The sequence below is a fragment of the Pseudonaja textilis genome, chromosome Z, assembly GCF_049901715.1.
Source record: "Pseudonaja textilis isolate UNSWEBS1 chromosome Z, rPseTex1.2, whole genome shotgun sequence".
NCBI lineage: Eukaryota > Metazoa > Chordata > Lepidosauria > Squamata > Elapidae > Pseudonaja > Pseudonaja textilis.
This window is the reverse complement of record NC_142008.1, coordinates 56,938,156-56,959,125: the sequence shown is the minus strand read 5'-3', so window position 1 is coordinate 56,959,125 and position 20,970 is coordinate 56,938,156. Positions and strand designations below refer to the sequence as shown.

The 20,970-nt window shown below is 35.2% G+C and overlaps 1 protein-coding gene across 8 annotated transcripts in view; it reads left to right on the top strand.

Moving 5' to 3' along the window:
• The window catches only part of LARS2 (leucyl-tRNA synthetase 2, mitochondrial), a 207,028-nt gene that overhangs the window by 31,760 nt on the left and 154,298 nt on the right, over window positions 1-20,970 (top strand). Inside the window, exon 1 of one of the 8 annotated variants that reach the window (XM_087916747.1) lies at window positions 6,779-6,905. The exons of the other annotated variants lie outside the window; for them this stretch is intronic. The gene's annotated coding sequence lies outside the window, so the exon portion shown is untranslated. Of the gene's footprint in view, window positions 1-6,778; window positions 6,906-20,970 lie in introns of those variants that run through there. 8 annotated transcript variants of the gene reach the window in all.

Sequence of the window (20,970 nt, the reverse complement as noted above, 5' to 3'; positions counted from 1 at the left end):
TGTCTGTAGGGTTAATGTCAGTTTAGCCAGTAGTCGTCTCTGTAACCTGATATCTAGAACCCCACAGACCAATCTGTCTTGAAAGGCTTCGTCTAGGTTGCTAAATTCCCAGTAAGTAGCTGCCTTCTGGAGGGCCGCCATATAACAACTGATAGACACACTCTCCACCTGTTTCCTATGATAAAAAGCATGTCTTCTAGTGATACAAGATGGTCGGGGAACATAATGTTCCCGCAATTTGCTTAAAATGTGTCCCAAGGAGCTGTGATGCCCTTGGCATCTCAAACATTTCTTTCCCACAAATGTTGAAGGAAAAGCACTCATTTGCAGTTATCGGTGATATTTGTATAGTCGTCAGCTTCCAATATGCAGTCAAAAAAGATTAAGTAAGAATCCCATGTCTGTTTCAGGGTCAAATGGCACAAACTGTGGTGGGTTTGCCATCCGCTTTCCAAAACAACACAGTTGCTACTCACATGTGCCCCTTGTTGAGGTAATTCCCCATTAGGAGAATGAGTGCATACAGGGAGACATATTTGAGAGTAGTGTTTGAATAATACAACACACAGATACACTGTACAGTAAATGTAGGTTTTTACTTCCAGAAAGGTTTAAGCAACGTTCAAAACAAGCAGTCCAAAGTCATTCACAGGTAAATCAGTCAGTTTTCAATCCAGGGATAATCCAAAAACAAAGTCCAGTGTCAAAAACAATTCAGTATCAGACTTACATCAAATCCAAGAATAACAGTCAATTAGGAGGAATGGCAAAACTCTCCAACAGAAGGAAACAGACTCACTGAGACTTCACTCTCTTCTGAGACTAAGACTAAGACTAAGCAATCCAGGTTTCTGGCTCCATCTTATGGCTGTTTGAGAAAGCACACCCAATTAGAATTTTTGCATTCCCTTAAAGAGACAGTTTTAAAATGTCTATGCTGGTTTATATATTTCCAACCCAAATAGCTGTTAGGTGACTTACATTCCTAATACCCCTTAATCTCTGTGGCCTCTTTATCCACAATTGTCTGTTGGTTCAGAGCCAAGGCATCCCAGCTTCATTGCCAATGCAATGTTTGGCATGGGCAACAGATGAGGGTTCAGATTCCAGCAGCACTCATTCAATATAAGAACTCACTATAAACCAACATACAGCTCCCGGCTGACAGCCCCTTTTATGGGAAGCTGTCATCCGTTAACCAATAAGTTTAAAATACATCCACACTTGCAAGGCAGAAGGAAAAGCCTCCGCTCGCACCTGCGCAGATATGACAAATTCCTCTTTCTCTAGAATATTTAATTCATATCTTGCTAGTTCCATTTGATTTTTATCATTTAGTTTTTGTGGATCTCTCTCTTGTTCCAGTTCAAGTCTCTTAATTCTTTTAATCCCTTTCATGTTTTCTCCTCCTCCTCTTCATTTTTTCTTCTTTTATAGGAGATCGCTAATCACCTGAAATATGCTTTGGCAGTATCCTAAACATTTTGCAGGGACGTTTCTCCATTTTTATTCTCTTTAAAAAAGAACTCCATTTCCTTCTCTGTTTTCTGTATCAACTCTTTATTTTCTAATGCTGACTGCCTTAATGTCCATCTTGGTTTTCTTTTTTGTCCTTTTCATTTAACTTTTATTGTCTGCCCAAATACTTGACTCCACATCTACTTCTTGTATATTCTCTTGTAATTCCGATGACATCCATATCATGTAGACCATGATTTATGCATGTTTGAATAGAAAGTATATTGTTTTTTCTCTCGTTTTAATTTCCTCCAAGCATCTTTAATTCCTAATTCCGTGATGGCGAACCTATGGCATGCAGAGCCACTTCTGCCGGCACGTGAGAGGTTGCCTGGAAGAGTCCCACTGCACATGCCCGCGTGCCACTGGCCTGCCAAATTGTCAGGTATCTGACTGACATGCATGCGCAGGGTGTGTGTGTGTGGGGGGGGACACGTGCATGCGCAGAGATGTGTGGGGTGCATGTGGGAGTCTCATGCGCATGTGCAGAGGTGCATGATACACACGGGGGGGTCATGTGCACATGCGCAGGAGGCAGGGTGCTGCATGCATTGCCTTCTGGGTGCTGGCATACGAGCGTGCAAGTGCATGTGCAGTTTTCAGCACGGAAGCCCAAAAAGGTTAGCCACTACTGACCTAATTCATCCATCATTTTAAAAAAGGTCTTTGGTAAAGTTTTCCTAGTTTTTTTGGTTTGTTTTGCTACTTTTATAGTCTAATTTTACATCCATAATTGCAGTGAAATCTCCTACAATACAGATGTTATCATATTCTGTTTCTATACTTTTTTTATGTAGTCGTTATAGAAAACTTCTTGGTTAGTATTTGGTGTATATATTACTGTTAATAATGTCCGTTTATAATTCATCATTACTTCCACTAACAAAATTCTTCCCTCTTCAAGTTTGTAAATTTGTTTTGATTCTTTGATGAAGAGGGCTCTTTTTTCTGTTGTGCTAATGAGACACATAGTTTCCCTATTTGGGGGTTTTCCAATAGTTTATAATGGGCTTTTTAAATATGTACTTCCTAGAGACAAATCAAATCTGAATTCATTTTTTTTTAATTATTGAAAACGTTTTTCCTTTTCATTGCAGAGTTCAGAGCATTAACATTGACTGACATTAACATAATTTCTTTTTCCATCTTTTTACTTGTAGATTGGTCTAGTTCTTCTAGTGGTTCTTATTTCTCTCTGTTCTTTTGTTCTAGCTTCTTCCTGTTCTGCTCTTTCTTTTTGCTCCCTTTCTCTCCCTTTTAGCTGTAATGGTTCCTCTTCGTCCGATACTTTTTGTCTCTTATCATCTGTTTTCTCTCTTTTCTCCTTTTCTTCCTCCATGCCAAAGTATTATTCAAATTTAATTGCCTTATCTATTGAATCTAGCCTATATCTTTTTTATGCCAAGTCACCAATAGATCTTCAGGTATCAGCCACCTAAAATGTATATCATATTTGATCATTTTTCTTGCCAGAGATTGGTATTCTCTTCTTATGTCTCACACTCTTTTCAGTATCTCTTTTAGGATCATTATTTCTTTCTCTTTGTACACCATTGGCTTTCCTTTCTCTTTTTGAAGTATTTCCATTCTGGTCATTTTTTTCAGGAACCTAATGTGTACTTCTCTGGGGAGCCTATTCCTCCTTACATAGCCTGTATGGACCTGAAAGATTTCATCCATCTTTGTTAATGCCTTCTGTTTGCTCACTTCCAAGATTTCAGCCAACAACTCTGTGATTTTATCAGGGAGGTCTTCTCCCTTCTCTTCTATATTTTGAAATCTTAGGAAGTATTCAGCTTTTTCCATCTCCAGGGATATTATTGAGGCCTCCAGGCTCTAGTCCACTTGGGTTAGTCTCTGATCCATTTCCACCATCTTTTTCTCAGTTTGTTCTGATTTTTCCTCTACTTTTTAAATTCTTTCTTCATTTTTTATCATTGTTTGTTGGATACTTTCCACTTTATCATCCATTTTTGTATTCTTTCATGTAGTTTGGTCATTGACTCCTGTATTGATTTGAACATCGCTTTTGTTTCCAACTGCATTGCGTTTCTTTCCTGCAATAGAAAATTGTCCAAAGATCTCTGGCTTGCCAGACTTGGGGCAGCAGATGCTGCTGCTAAAGAGGAAGCTGAAGTAGTTTTCTTCATCTTTCAATATTGACACATGAAATAGATAATAGCTTCACAACACACTTCCAAGTATTCCACTATTCCCTCCCAGTTGTCTCCCAACTTCAATATACTTTTTTGTAATCAAACTCTCATTAGTAGATTCCTCTATCCCTCTTTTTACCCCTTCTATCCAAATAGCCTGTAGTATATCGATTCAAGTATAGTTTTTAAGTATAAGTTTTTTCAACCTTAAGTATAGTTTTTTCAACCTTCTTCTCTTCTTTTTTACAACAATGTTATGTAGAAATAGAATATCAATAGTAATTAGTTTCCTAAAGTCCTCCAAATCCAAAATATTGCCTCTCACAAATTTTATAAGACAAACCAAAATATCTCTCACAGGTCATCTTTGTTTCTTCTTCTTTTCCTCTTTGGTGTATAGGCTATGAAAATTTATTTGTAATCCACTTAGGCCCACAAATGTCCCCGACAATCTTTCACACAGCGTCTCAAGAGTTCTTGTAGAACGATTTTAGTTTCTTCCTTCTCCAATTATGATATCAAGAATTAGTCATGTTCCATGAAAGAGAATTAAAATCCAGTCCAATTTGGCAAGTCTTTATATTTTCCCAATTTCTAGATTTTTAGAGTCTTAAAGGCAAGCAGGAAAACACAAAAGAAGGAAAAAGAAAATCCAAAGGTGTTCTGTTCACAGTGTTCCCAGCAGCAGCCTGCTTGCTTGTTTATTAACTGATAAAGCCAGAGAGCTGCTAATTTTGCACAGTCATAGTTCTTCCACTCTCTGCTCCAGTCTTCCAGGCAAAACAAGTTGCAGATATCAAAAGATTGTTCTTGATTCATTCACTATAATCAACACCCCAAAGTCATGTCTATTCAAAAGTCCTTTCACTTCTTAAACATGTTCTCTGCCAGCAAGTACTAATAGGTGGCGCACTTGATCTGTTTCATCTATTTTAGTCCCATCACTCCTTAATTTTAAAGATTGAAGTTTTTTCCTTTTTACAGTGAAAAGTTTCCAATTTTTAATTTAAAAAAAGGACGACAGAATTTCACCCCAGTAATGCCTTAATCTCTCCTTTCTATCTCTTCCATATTTTTGTAGCAAAATAATGCGTTCTTCTGTGTCTTATTTTTAATTATTATTAACGATTGAGCGCCTTTTTGCCACCAAATCCAGAAGTGGAAGGTTTAAAATCCCACCTCCTATTCTTTAGTCTCACTCTCAATTAAATCCACTTTTGAGGAAAAACCAAGTCTTTCCTTTTAAGGCAGAGGTTAGAAAAATCTCACCTAGAATAAACACACTGCTTGATGATCTTCTTATTAACTTTTTGGTCTGGCTGCCGCAGCTTCTGATAGCTCATAATGGCTGCCTATCATTCCTCACTGGTCTGAGAGGTTTTTCTCTGCTCCCACAGAGATTTGTGCTATTTTAATAATGGTTTATTAGTAATGGTTTATTAAAATAGCAATAGACTGAGCCATTAACTATGGTCCCTGTTTTCTTCCATTAATGAAACCACTACAGCTGCATCAAAAGCTTTTGAGGACCCTCATATAAGAATTGACAATGCAGGATTTTGCAGGAACAACCAAACATATGATACCCTGCATGGCATCCACAAAACGTCACAATGAAATAAAAATGCATTTAAAAAAATTGACCAAAATCTTTAGAGATTCTAAAATATCACAATATTTGCATGTTGTCATATAAATTTAGTGATAGATTGAAATTAGGATTAAAATTGTAATTAAAAAATGGGCTTCCAAATCGATCAATGGCCAGAAAGATTTAAAAAATAATTGCCAAAATCTCAACAAATTCAACTTTCCTTGCAGAATCCTTGTGATCCACATATCACAATTGGGGACAGTTGCCGCAAATCACACTGTGGCTTAACATAGTAACTGAATTCACACATCATACTAAACCAATAACAAACAAACCACACTGTGGCTTTGTAAAAAAATTCAATACAAGTTTCCTTAATCCTGTTAGGTATAGTCAATAATTGGAGACAAACAAGGAAATGCAAAGTAATAACAATGTCAGAATGTGGAGAAAGGTTATTTAAGAGCATCATTACAATTAGAAGACACTGAGAAAGAATAATGGTTTTCGATATAAGCCTACAATTCTAATACGGTAATATATCTTTCCTTTCTTAGGGTTGAAGCAGGCAAATTTGTCCAAAATACTGAAAGTGCATTTTTCACTTATTTATTCAATGTATATAAACCTACTTTCAAAGTAACTGTGCAATGCAAACAGGGTTAAACTCTCACAGCAGCAAACAAAATATGACATATACTTACAGGAGGTTCAAACTTAGAAGGAAGTTCCAACTTCAAATTGGTATGTTAAAGGGTGCCAGTAGACAATTAGTAATTGATTTAATATTGATCAAACTAAGATGGAAAGTGTATACTGAAACACTGTGTTATAGAGATGTCAACATCCAAGATACCTTAGAAGATATTTCATACATCTAGATCTAGTAGATGCAGTGTGGTCAACACTCTGCTCATTACCAAGTTGAAAAGTTATAGGAACCAATGTCCACTGAAATATGGCAAGCAACAGAAGTAGTAGCAAAGATTCTAACTAAACTATGGCAGCAAATCTGGAAAATAATACAAGGGTCAATTAATTGGAAGAGGTTGATCTACATTCCAATTCAAAAGAAAGGAGACGTGATCCAGTATGCAAACTACTGTACACTATCCTTAACTACACATTCTAGCAAAATAGTGCTCAGCACAGATTAAAGCCCTACATAAAAAAGAGAAGCCAAGTTCAAGCTGCCTTTGTAAAGGACAAGTGGCACAAGAAAGTATTGCTAAACACACTGGATAATTGAGAAAGCCCACAGATACCAAAAAAAGAAGTCACCGTGTGCTTCATTATTTGTAGATTCATGTGGAACAGAATAGCTTCAGATTGGGACTTCCAGTTGACATCGCGACAAACCCAGTAGCAGAGAACGGAAAGCTCCGTTCCTGCACTGGTCTTCAGCTGTTTGTGGACTCCAAAAGGAGCTGAAAACCACCTTGGAGGGGCAGTGAAGCTGTGGAGGGGTGCTCTGTGAGGTCTCAGAGGAGAACACAACTCCTCTGTGGAACCCTAGAGCTTTTCTTTGCCATGACGGTGAGAAGAGGCTGATCAAAATGGCTGCCACCAAGTCGCGACAGCTGTGAATACTGAAGCATTGTGCAGGAGAGGAGAAAGTGGATAATATATGGAACTGGGTAAGAAGAACTATTTAAAATTTACCCCAAAAAGTTTATGCCAGGAAAAAAGGATTTCACTGTTACATTAAAAGCGGCGGTATAAGCACCAAGAGCAAAATTCTAAAAATGGAAAGCGGGGGTGGGTGGGAGAGAAGGCAATTTTCAGAACATAGAAAATACAGAAAATTGGAATCTCAAAGAGGTCAAGTTGTTTTATGGAAGCATATTAAAATATTGGAACCAGATATTTTAAAACTTGGATTTTTTACTATGATACTTTAAAATTGAAAACTGGCTAAAATAACAGAATTTAACTGCGTCACCAGCGAACAAGATATTCCCAGGAAGCAGAAATTAATATTGAAGTGACTTTGAAAGTTTTAACAAAAGGATTGAAAATACGATATAAGAACTCTAAACTTTGTGAGAACTGATTTTGGCATGGATATTTGATTTGTCTTTGGATGTTTAGATTATTGGATTTTAAAAAAAACATTAAAAGAAGTTAAATGAGATGTTTTACCAGCAAGAACAAAACGGAAACTGGGCAGAAATGGCGTTGATATTTAAGGCTATTAAGGACAGCTGGGAGGGAGTTCTTAATAAAATGCAGAGCATAGAGGAAAAGCTGGAAAGGAGCGAGTGAGACACACAAGAAGAAGAGGAATTAATTAGAGGATCAGAAGAGAACACAGAAAAAAAATCAATAAATAGACTATGATGATGAGAAAGAAGACAACAAATATAATAATAATGGCTGTAATAAGCAGAGAGTGTGGAATGGAAAGAGGGAATAATTGCAAAATGATTCCCCTGAGAGAGAGAGATAAAAACAAGAGCATACATTTTGAAAGTTAGACAATGGAACAGAGTGGAGAAGGGAGAACAGTTAAAATGACAGGTTACGTTATGGAGGCAGACAGGGACAAAGATTTGAGAAAGGAATATGGGAGACGAGCTACGAAGAGAATGTTTAACATGTTAAAACAAATAAGAGATAATGACTAAAGAAGAAGTTTGTTCTTTTTAAATTTATTTTCCCTTTTTCTTTTCTCTGTTAATACTGTAAAGACATAATTAAATTTAGAATAAGGTTGAAAATTAGTGAGACAGGGACTAATGGAATATATGAAATGATAATTAAAGTAGTGATTAGTATAAAAACAATGTATTGAAATATTAATTAAATGGAACTTGAATGATTGTTAAAGTAGTGATTTAATATGAATAGGACTATTATTAGTAGAGTTACAAGGACTTGTCAAAATGCACTAAATATGATTACTGATGTTTTATTTGTGGCAAAAGGAAGGATATATTTGAGGAATGGAATATTATATTTAAAAAAGGGAATATTCTTGGGAACTGTAGTGGCATAACTAAAAGTTAGAACTGGGATAGAATTGGAGATGGGGAAAATAATGGTATACAATATAGTGGCGATATTATATTTGAATAATATGAAGATTAACATAAAAGAACCAATATAATGAAATATTGAATGTATACATGAATAGAAGACTATAATGGAATATAAGGATGTGTATTAATGCTAGAATGAAATAAGTTTAGGGAAAAAATAGATTACTAATATGTTATTGGATGTAAAATATAAAACACCCAGGTGTTATGTTGTTCACGCATTTATATGTATGTAAAATAAAAAACTTTGGGGAAAAAATAGCTTCAGATTGGCTAAGATTTCTTACAAGGCTCTTTATTCTTCCCTTGTTTATTCAACCCATATGCTGAATATATATTCAGAGAAACTAGTTTTTTAAAGCTATTTTTAAAATCAGAGGAAGAAATATAAACAACCTTTAATATGTTGATGACAGAACTCTGCTAACCCAAAATGCAAGGATTTGCAAATTCTCATAATAATATCTGGTAATAAGTAATGAAAGTTAAGGAGCAAAGTGAAGAAAATGAGACTAAAGTTAAATGTAAAATACAATACGTAGAACAACCATATTTAGAATTGTCAACGAAGATTTTGAAGTGGTAGGTAGCAACCCTTTTAGGTTCAACCATCAACTGTAAATGATGGTCAGTTGAGATCATCAATCAAGAAACATGCTGTAAACTAAGTGCTTGGTAGAGCAGCCATAAAGGCATTGGAAAGCTATTAAAATGCTGTGATTTGTCTGTACCTACAAAGTTCAAAATTGTGAAAATCATACTATTTTCTGTGACATTTGAGAGAAGTTAAAGTTGGACTTTCAAATGGCAGAATAGAGAGAGGATGGGCACTTTTGAACTTTGTTTTTAAAGAAGTCTCTTGAGGCTCCTTGAGTATCCATTGATAGCCAAAAGTACAAATAAATAGATCATCAAACAAATTATTCTAGAGTTCTCACTTGAGATGCAAATGACCAGGTTTAAATTATGCTACTTTAGACACATCATAAAAAAGCATAGCTCCCTGTAGTAGACTCTAATGTTAAGAAAGAAAGAAAGAAAGAAAGAAAGAAAGAAAGAAAGAAAGAAAGAAAGAAAGAAAGAAAGGACTAGCAGCAGGGTGAATGGATTGTCAGAGGTAATGGGTGCACCATTGGAAGAAATGAAAGACCAAGTTAGAGTTGGATGGTCTTGGGGAAAATCTGTATCGTTGCTGGGAATCAGAAACAACTTGATGGTACATAATAATAATAAATCATTGTGGCCCAAGGCCAGAGGAAAGAACTGCCATATTTTTTTTGCACTATAAGATGCTCCAGACCATAAGATGTATCTAGCATTTGGGGAAGAAAATAAAATCTGCCTCTGCCTCCTAGCAATTTGTCTCCTTGCAGCAAACAGCAAACAGCCTGCTCAGCTTCAGCACAGCCTGATTGAGCATGAGCAGCTGATTGGCGGTTGGATCGGTCTCCAGGAATACCGCTGATCAGCTGTTCCTGGCTGCGGGGATTGCTGCTGCCTATCGCCACCGTTGCCTATTGCCGCCTCCATTGAGCCCCATTTTCAGCCTCCATGTGCCCCATTTTTGGCCTCCATGCACCCTGTTTTTGAATTCCACGTGTCATCTTTTTGGCCAGTTCCAGGTAGGGGCAGCGATTTAGTTTGTGCTAAATCAGGCTGTGCTGAAGCTGACCAGGCTGTTTGCTGTTTGCTGCAAGGAAGCAAATTTCTGAGAGACAGAGGCCAAAAGGTGGGGGCCAGTGGGTGGATGGGGCTTCAGCTACATTTGCTCTATAAGATGCACAGACATTTCCAACCACTTTTGGCGGGGATGCAAAAAACACAGTAGATCTTAAAGGACTTCTTAAAGGATCTCAGGAAGAGGTTCTCAAGGTGAATCTCAGGTAGAGATCCAATTGGTATTAAATTATAGTCATAAAGGAACATATTTACCTTGTTTAACTACCTGGTTTAAGGTAGTTGTCAGGATTCCAGTGAATGTCCTAATTAAATCATGAGCCTTGAGCCAAACTTCAAAAAAATTCAAAGAATTCATTAGGAGCGACATATTGCCATGACCTGTATATAGCCGATTCTGAGACATGTAATTCACTGTCACCCTTGACCTTGGTTTTCCCCCACCCCTCTGGATGTATCATAATTCATATTCTCCAATGAAACACCTCCATAGCCAAGAGTAATCAATTATGTTCTCCAATTAGAGATTTGCACAGCAGAAAGTTCATTCGCCTAGTTACAATCTCTGCAAGACATGAATGGAATGCACTTTCGATTCCAAACTGCTGTACTGCTCTTTCAAACTCTTTCCCCCTTCCCTTTCTGTTGGCAACTATAAAACGGGCAGAGAAATGTTTTTTGAGTTGACATTTGGCTCCCCTCACTTCTTGAAGGTGACCTGTACGACACACACACACAAAAAATCCCTGAATTGATTTCAGGTATAGAACTTAGGGTTGTGAATCTCCTCCTCAGGCTTGATTGGATTTTCTGCGTGGAACCTTGCTACAAGGTTCGGCTTGGACATTCCTACTCTTTACCCAAGATGCCTCTAATAAGGGGTAGCCCTTCCATTTGAGTTGTCTCCTGTGCCACCTCCAATCGAGGATTCGCTACACCTCATAATAATGGGTATGGCATCCTATGACCACAGGGTCTGGAGGCTCATGAGGTAGGGGTCTCTGCCCTCTTCCAGCAGGTGGTGCCTGGTTTGCAGTGCCTGTCTCACCGTGAAAGCCTCTTTTTCCTATGCAGCCCATTGTCTCTCTGTGTCCATGAGCTTTCAGGAAGTGTAGGCTCAGGGCTGTAGGCTTCCTTGGTCATTTTTTGGGAGTAACACTGTTCCCATTGCCATGTCACTGGTATCTGCTTGAATGACAAAGCGTTGTTCAGGGTCAGGATGCTTCAGCACTGGTTCTTTTTTTTAAAAAACAAATTTTATTAATTTTACAATTAAAAACAAATCAACAACACATACGCAGAAGAGCAAAAAAGAAAAGAAAAAGAAAAAAGAATAGAAAAACACTTAAAAACATTCTCATTTTCAACAGTTTGTAAGATCTTTTCTTTTCTTGGTTTATGCCATATACGCATACCTTATCCATATGTATGTTTATATATCACTCATAAATTTGTCCTATTCTTTTTTGCCTTATGATATAAAATCTTTCTTTGTTCTAACCATTTATACCAGCAATTCCAATAGTTATAATATATTGAAGAATCTTTATTTTTTAAGGCTAAAGTTAGTTTGTCCATTTCTGCACAGTCTGAGATTTTTTGGGTGATCATCTGTTCTGTAGGTATATGGGGTAGCTTCCAACATTGAGCAAAAGCTAGTCTGGCCACTGTTAATATGTGTATTGTTATGTACTTCACTTTTTTTGATAGCTGTTTATCGAAGATCCCTAACAGGAAGGACTCTGGTTTATACTCAATCTGTTCTTTTGTTATATCTTCCAGCCAATTTCTAATTCTCTGCCAGTATTTTTGGGCTTCTATACAGGACCACCACATATGAAAAAAGGTTCCTCCTTTTTTTCACATTTCCAGCATTTCAGACTCATATTGGGGTGTATTTTCGCTAATCTTGAGGGAGGAAGGTGCCATATGTTAGACATTTTATAACCGTTTTCTTTATATGCTGCCGATTTTGTAATCTTATTGTTTCTACTCCAGATCTTTTCCCATTCTATTAAAGTGATACTCCATCCTATGTTCCTACTCCAGGCTATCATATTCCCTTTAAATGTCTCTTCTTCTAACTCTACTTCTAATAAATAGTTGTAAAATTTAGTTATATTTTTCTTGTCTGATCCTAGTAAAATTTTGTCTAATTGCTGGAGTTTGTTGTTAATTCTGAATTCTTTCCTATCCTGTTTGTATCTACTATGAATTTGGAGATATACCCACTGATTGATTTTAAATCCCTGCTCTTGCAGCTCTTGTCGCGATTTCAAATTTCCTTGTGTATCCAATAAATCCTTATATTTAATCATTTTGGTAATGTCCAAATTGTTTGGGTGAATCATTGCCTCCATTGTCGATAGCCAAATTGGTACTTTTAGGTAGTGTTTTTTCTGTATTTTTTTCCAATTGGTTAATAATGAATCTCTAATTAAATGTCTGTGAGAATATGTCTGATTAACTTTCCCTACCTCCCATAAAAAGGCATGCCACCCCCTCTGCAAACCGTGGCCGTCTAAAAATAAAGTTCTCTTATTAATTAAGTTCACCCAATCTTTTATCCATACTAAAGAGGCAGCCATATAATACAATTCCTAATTTGGAAGTGCCGGCCCTCCCCTGCTCTTCAGATCCTGCATTGCCTTTAAATTTATTCTAGATTTTTTTCCCTTGCCAAATAAATTTAACAGTTATTTTATTAAGTTCTTCAAAAAAAATTCTATGTAGTTTAATTGGAATCGTCTGAAATAAGTATAAAAATTTTGGAAGAATGTTCATTTTAATAGAGGCAATCCTGCCCAATAATGAAAGTTGCAGCCTGCCCCATGATTCTAGATCTTTCTTTACTTGTTGCAACAGTTTGTCATAATTATTCTTCTTAAGTGTCTTGCAATGTGGTGTCAGCCATATTCCTAAATATTTAACTTTCTTTGTCACATGTATTCCCATAACTTCTTCTAAATCTTTTTTCTGTTTTCCTGTTAAATTTTTAGTCATTAATTTTGTTTTCTTCCTATTAATTTTGAGTCCTGCTACTGCTCCAAATTGTTCTAGTTCATTTATCAATTTTTGTCCTCTTTCTATTGGTTCCTCAATAAAAAAAAACCCATATCGGCAAACGCTTGCAATTTGTATTCTTCTTTCTTAACCTTTAATCCTTTAATCTCTGGGTTTTGTCTAATTCCTGTTAATAGTGTTTCTAAAGAGAATATGAAGAGCTGGGGTGAGAGTGGGCAACCTTGTCTAACTCCTTTTTCTATTTTTATTGGGTAAGTTTATTATGATATTGGCCTGTTGTGTATCATAAATCGTTGTTATGTTTTCAAATTTAGTGCCTAAATTCATATTATAAATTTTTTGAATTAAAAATTGCCAATTTAAATTATCGAATGCCTTTTCTGCATCCAAGAACGTAAATGCAGTTTGTTTTTCGGGGTGGGCTTCATAAAATTCTAAAACATCTACTACTGTTCCTAAATTATTCCTTATCTGTCTAGTCGGGAGAAATCCGTTTTGGTCTTGATGTATATACAAATTTAAAATTCGTTTTAGTCTGTTAGCTATGATGGAGGTGAATATTTTGTAGTCAATGTTTAGCAGTGAAATTGGTCTGTAGTTATTAATATAAGATCAGATTCCTCCTTCGGGATCAGCGAAATCAATGCTCCCCTCCATAAGTCCGGCATTCTGGCTGCCAGTAAGACATCGTTAAAAACTTCCATCATAAGAGGTCCAATTTGTTCTGCAATTACCTTATATAGTTCTCCCGGGATCCCAACTGGTCCTGGGGCTTTATTATTGCCTTGATTCTCTATTGCTGATTACAATTTGGACCAAGTAATATCTTTATTTAATAATTCTATCAATTCTTCCCCGATTACTTTATCTTTCATTTCATTTAAGTAATTTCTTATTCTATCCTCATTGACTTCTTCCTTTTTGTATAACTCTTCAAAGTATTTGTGTGCAATGTCTTTTTTCTGTTCTGTCTCTTGTTGTATGTCGCCCTTCTCATCTATTAATTGGTAGATCAATCTTTCTTTTTTAAAAAAATTTATAAGATAGCCATCTTCCTGGTTTATTAGCATGCTCAAAGTAGATTTGTTTAGTCATTTTCAAATTTATTATCATTTTCTCTTGTTCAATTAAATTCAAATTATGTTTAACAGTTATCTGATTTTGTACTCTTTGATCTTTAGGGGTCTTTTGTAATTGAGTTTCTAATTCCTTAATTTGTTGTTGTAATTTATTTTGCTGGGCATATTTTTCTTTATTTCTCATAGCATTATAAGAGATTGTTATACCTCTTATTACTGCCTTCAGTGTATCCCAAATGTTTTGTTTCAAAGTTACACCATTGTCATTTTCCTTTAAAAAATAGTTTAATTCCTCCTTAAGTTTGTTAGTATTCTCTTTTTCTCTTATTAATTGGGTGTTTAATGTCCATCTTTTCTTTGGTTTCTTCCTAACCTTCCAGGTTATTTGAATTGGATTGTGGTCTGCCCATTCATTCGGTAAAATTTCAATTCCTTTTATCTCATTTGCTATTTCCCCATTCATCCATGCCATGTCAATTTGTGTCCATATTTGATGCGGGTTAGCATAAAATGTGAATTGTTTTTCCTCGGGGTATAGTCTTCTCCATAAGTCCACCAAATTTAACTCCTTCATCATTTCCTTACATGTCTTAGGAAGCTCTCTTTTCCCCTTTTTATTCTTCCCCCATTGCTATGGTCCTTTTGATAATCAGCAATAGAGTTAAAATCTCCTATAATACAAATATTCCTTTTTTCAAATCCTATTATTTTTTGATGTAAATATTTAAAAAACTCTTTCTGATCTTCATTCGGGGCGTAAATTACTACTAATAGAATTGAAATAGCATTAATCCAGATCTATAAAACCCAAGTTTTTCCTTCAGGATCTGACCAAACTAAATCTGCTTTCAAGTCGTCTTTCAGGTATATTGCAATCCCTTTTTTTTTTTCTTGTGTCTGCTGGTACAGTAAATAGCTTCCCTAGTTTCGGGCAGTGCAGGTATCTTTCATCTACTTTCCTTATGTGAGTTTCTTGTAGGCATATTATGTCGGCATTTTGTTTGATTAATTTAGCTATTATCCTTTTCCTTTTTGACGTCGAATTTAAACCATTTATGTTAATGGATAGAAGTTTCTTTTCTTCTTCCATTTAGTTAATTCTGTTTCGCTCTTTGTCTTGTGATAACTCCGGACTCTCCTTGTGCTTGCTGGGGACTAGTTTCTTCTCTCCTGAAATGAATAAACGTTCCCTTGGTTTCTTGAGGATTCTTCTTTTTTGTTTCTGTGGTGACTTTGGTCTTCCTGAGCTTATATCCAATTCCTCCTTACTACTCTGATCTTCCATACCTACTAATCGTTCATAAAATTCTTGGGCCCTTTCCATAGAATCTATTTTCCTTTCTTTCCATGAAACTAACATCCCCTCCGGAATTAACCATTTGAATAGAATTCTTTTCTGATTTAGATAGGTAGCTAAAAATTTATAGTCTCGCCTTATTTCTCTTACTTTCCTTGGAATTTGCTTGAGAATCAAAATTTCTTCGCCTTTATACATAATTGTTCCGTCTCTGGACATCCTAAATATTATATCCTGGACACTCCTTCTCGCAAAGCGAATATGGACTTCTCTTGGGCATTTATGACGTCTCGCATAGTTGGTGCTAACCCTGTAGACTTCGTCAAATTCCCTAAGGGTATCATCTTTATCCTTTCCTAGTAATCCGGCCAGTATTTCTGCCATTAGCTGCTCCAACGTCTTCTTCCTTGGATTCCTCAACATTTTGGAATCTCAAGTATGTAGCCGCCTTGTCCATTTCTAGGTAGTCTTCCATTTCTTTGCTCACATTTTTTAATTCTTCATCTACCCTTTCTAATTTCTTTTCAGTTTGTTCAGTCCTTTTCTCTACTTCTTTTATCGTTGCTTCATTTTTTTCCAAGGCCTGTTGTAGTATTCCAATTTGAAGATGTCCGCTTTCATTTCTGCTTTTAATTTCCCCATCTCCTCTTTTAATTCACTAATATCTGCTCTTGTTTCGTTATGATTTTTTATCATTATTTCTTGTAGTTTCATCATCGATTCTTGTAGGGTTAGCAAGGTTGATTGAATATTGGCATTCGAGACATTAGCTTGTTTTTCCACTGGTAGCATTTCTTCTGTGGTTTTTTGAACCGTGGGTGAAGCTGTTGCCAGGGTAGTTGTTAATGTTGGGGTAGCCTTCCTTCCAGTTTTCAGAGCCGTAGTCGTTGTAGAAGTCATTTCTTTTAATATTTGTTTCTGTCGTTGGATTATATTAGTTATATTATCCCAAATTACCATTCAGTATTATAACCCCTATATTAGAATTATCCAGTATCTAATTGCTTAGTCCACCTATCTACTAGGTAACTGTATTCTGTATTCTTAACTGGTTACTGAAATATATGAATATATGTTATTTTTAATCCTAATTCTAAATCACATATATAATTTTATGAAGTCTGTGTTCAAGTTCTATGCAACTCTATACAGCACTATATAACGTTCCATATAATAAATATATATAATAAATAATATATCAAATAAATATATATAATAAATAATATATCAAATCTAACCAAGTTTAGGTTTTATGAGTTTGTAAGTATTGTAAATATATATGTATTCTTATCTAACCTTATCTGACCCTATTTTAAGTATTAGATATTCTAAATATTCTTAGTCACCAGTATTCTTAAACATAAACAGTATTATTTCCTTCCCCAATAGATTGGTTATAATCACACACTAAATTATACTATTAAGATATTAAATATTAAGCCTTATACTTATTGATTAAATCGTTCTTAACCTTCTTGCTATTTTCTTTATCAATCTGGTCAAAGTATAACTATCGCTGTTATTTGTGAATTAATCAAAACAAATCAGTTATCTAGCAATCTAATATAATGATCAGTGCTCCTTTCCTCAATGAATAAATTTATAGTCGTTATAAGGAGAAAATGAAAGGAGAGAAAAAATTCTTCATACCACCAGAAAATCAGTAAATGAAAGGAAAAGAAAAGGATTAAGCAGATTTATACAAAGAGAAAAAAGAGAAAGGAAAAGAAGGAGAGCAATAGGAAAACGGGATTTTAAAGTCAGTTTTTAGTCCACCGTTTCTAGGTTTAAGCACTTTTTCTTCAAACACACCGGAAGTAGGGAGGTAAAAAATGCTAAATAATGGGTGAGGGGAGGAGCTGGCGCCATGACGATACGGCTTGCAATCGAGCTCTACGATTGCAGCCGATATCTTCGCTCCTGGCCGATCCAAATGGACCTAAACCGTCCCGTAGGGACAGCTATCGTGAAGGGTATACCCTGTGGATCCCAGGGACATCGCAAAGTCCCTGGATGACCCAGGAGAAGTCTCTTTTGCTGACAGCGGAGAGGCAGCCCCCAAGCTGCTGAAGTCGGGGCAGCTCCGGAAAGGAAGAGGCTGAAAGAGAAAGTGTGTCAGCTGGGTGAGAAACTTTTTTTCCCATTTTTGAGGCTTGAAAGGACACTTTGATTGCTAGAAGAAATCTGTGTGATTTTTGACAAAACTGATCAAGCGGCGTTTTTAAGGGAGACGTCAAAGCGAGGCTTTACTTTTTATTTTATTTTTTGCTACCGGACTTCATTGTTACTTACTAGATAACCAGACTGTTCTTTTTTATATATATATATTTCCTATTCTCCCTTTGGATTTCTTAATTATTATTTTTTCTTAGGCTAGAGTCTCCCTTTGGTTATTTCTTTCTTTGTATACATATGTATATACTTCTTGTAGTTTTTTTTTTTTACTTCAATTATGCTGTTCTGAGAGGAGGGGGGAAAGTGAGAACTAAGAAACTTTGTAACACTGCCAACTAGAGGCTTGAAAATATTCTACTTGAAGTGGAGAGAGATGTGAAAGACTCCTTCTCAAGGACATTCCTTGATAAGATTCCTTGATAAGAAGAGCGCAGTAGAATATTATTACAGGTGCTCTTCTGGATTTCTATCAACAATTAAATATCTATGGCTTGGCTTTGAAGCTTGTGGGAAAGGGAAGAGAGTCATAACAAGAGCTTTGGACAACTAAACAGAGTGCAGTGTGTTGTTTTTCTTTTCTCTTTCTAATCTTTTTTTTAGTTTCGCTACCGCCCAGCATTTATTGTATATTTTTATTCTAGTAAGGTCTTTATTTTACTTTTTATTTTCAAGGGAAGCCTTAGAATTTTCATTTTTATTTTATTTTGATTTTTTTCTTTCTTCATTGGGATTTTTGCTTTTTCTATTTATGCTCTTGGATTATTTTGGTCTCCTTTTTTTCTTTTTCTTTCCAATTGAGATTTTTAGCTGGATTAAGGTGTGAAGAATCTGAAGAAATCTTTTTTTTTTTTTTCTAGCCTTGTTTATTATTATTATTATTGGGTTTTCTTCTTTTTTTATTTTTTTATTTTTATTGTGGACGATTTTATAATTGGACTAGGGTCAGGAAGAACCTGAAGAATTTTTCTCTTTTCTTTTTTTTCTTTTCTCTCCTTTATTATTGGGCTTTTTACTATTGGACTTTTCCATTCTGGATTATAATTGGCTACTCTTCTTTTTCGTCCGCTTCCATTTAATTGTCATTGGCTATTATGGTCTGCCCATATACCCATTTCTATATTTATTTCTTGAATGTTAGATATTAGTTCTGATGAAGTCCAAATCATATCTATTCTTGAACCATGCTAAATGTCTATTTGAATAAAAAGTATATTGCTGGGTTTTACCATTTCTTTCCCTCCATATATCTTTTTTTAAATTTAATTCATCTACCATTTTAAAAAAAAGGATTTAGGGAGAGTCTTTCTATTTTGTTTTAATGTTGTCGCTGTATAGTCCAATTTATTATCCTACAATTCCATTAAAATCTCCCCATCATATTTGCTATATTGACATGGTCCAGTCCAATTGATTTCATATGTAACTTTTTATAAAATTCTTCTTGTTTATCGCTTGGAGCATAAATTGCAACAAGCAGTGTTTTTATATTGTTATCCACTATTTGAACCATTGATACTCTTCCATCTTCATCAGTATAAATCACCCTTGCTGCAATAGTTTTTTAATGTACAGAACTCACTCCTCTTTTCTTACAGTTAGTCAAGGAAATAAAAATTTTCCCCAGTTTTGTCTTACCAATAATCGCTGATGTTGTTTTTTAATATGTACTTTGTAGGCAAATCATATCTTAATTCTTAACTTCTCAATTTATGGCGAAAGTTTTTCTTCTTTTAATAGCTGAGTTCAATCCATGTATATTCATAGAAATCAATTTTTTTTTCCTCCATGGTTATATTTTATATTTAGGTCTAACAGTTCTTGTAGATCTTACTTCACGTTGTTCTTGGTCTCCATTTGTCCACCTACCGCACCTTCTTCTTTCCCCTGCTCCCATCTGGTCTTCTGGAGGCTTACAGTTGAGATGGTCTCTTTTTCGGTCTCTATTTCTCTTCTTCCAAAAATTCATTGTAGAATATTTCTGCTTTCTCTTGAATTGAGTCGATTCTGTGTCTCTGTTCTTGCCATATAAACATTAATCCTTGGATCAACCATCTATAATTCACCTTCTTTTCCAATAACTTTTTGGTCAAAAATCGCATATTCTCTTCTCATCTCTCTCACTCTTCAGGGCACTTGTTTTAAAAACCTTAATCTCTTTACCTTTGTATTTCAACACCTTGTCTCTTGCGATTTGTAATATTTGTGTTTTAATAGTCTTTTAGTAAATCTGACATGGATCTCCCTTGGTAGCTTATTCCTCATCGTGATATCTTGTGAAGACACGATATATCCCATCTACTCCATCCATCATCTTTTCCTCTGTTATCTCCAAAGCTCCAGCCAGAATTTCTATCATTACAGCCGCCAAATCTTGTCCTTTTTCTTCCTCTATATTTTGAAATCTGAGATAGAATTCTGACCTATCCATCTCCTACTTCAACATCCCAGTTATATCTTGTTGCACCGTTGTTAATTTGGTAACAATATTTCCAATTGTCTCATCTCTTTGTTTGTCTTTTCTCCTCAATTTTTGGAGTCTCTCCTGTTTCGCCATCATTTGTTGAAAATTTTCAATTTTTTCATCAGTCTTTGCAATTCTTTTGTTCAATACTCTCTGTTCTTTGGTCAATACTTGTTTTGAGTTCTTGTATTCCTTGTATAATTGTCGCTAGGTCCATTTGTACTTTATCTTGCTTCGTCATTATTGATAGTCGCCCTCCAGTTGATGGAGAAGCAGGAGCAGAGGTTGAACTGCCAGAAGGTAAAGTTTTCACTATTTGAATAATTCAGGATCTTTAAGCTCCTTTAATCCAATTAATAGGGTAGCCAATTATAATCCAGTTGGGAAGAAGAAAACATTAAAAACCAGTAAAAATAAAGAGTCTAGGATTAAAAAGAGAAGGAGAAAAAGAAGATTAAAAAGAAAAAGGAGGAGATTCTTCAGGTTCTTCTAAACCTTAATCCTATTATGGAATAGTCAATTATGATTCAAAAATAAAATTAAGAATAATAAAAAGAAAAAGAGAGTAAGACCCAATAATATTAAAAAGCAATGATAAAAAGAAGAAGAAGAAGAAGAAAAAGAATTCTTCAGGTTCTTCACACCTTAATCCAATTATAAGGTCTCAAAAATAAAAAAATAACCATAAAATAAATAAGAAATGAAAATAGAAAATAGAAAAGGCAAAAAATCCCAATAAGCAAAAAGAAAAAGAAAAAAATATTCTGAGGCTTTCCTTTAAAAAAGAAAAGTAAAATTAAAAATAAAGTCAAGAAAAAAAAAAAGAAAATAGATATACAAATATTACAAAATACTATGGGATTGAAGAGGAGGGATGAAACAGCTAAAAGAAGGTAAAAAGAAAGCACACTGCATCTTATTTAGTTATCCAAGGTTTTATTATGGCTT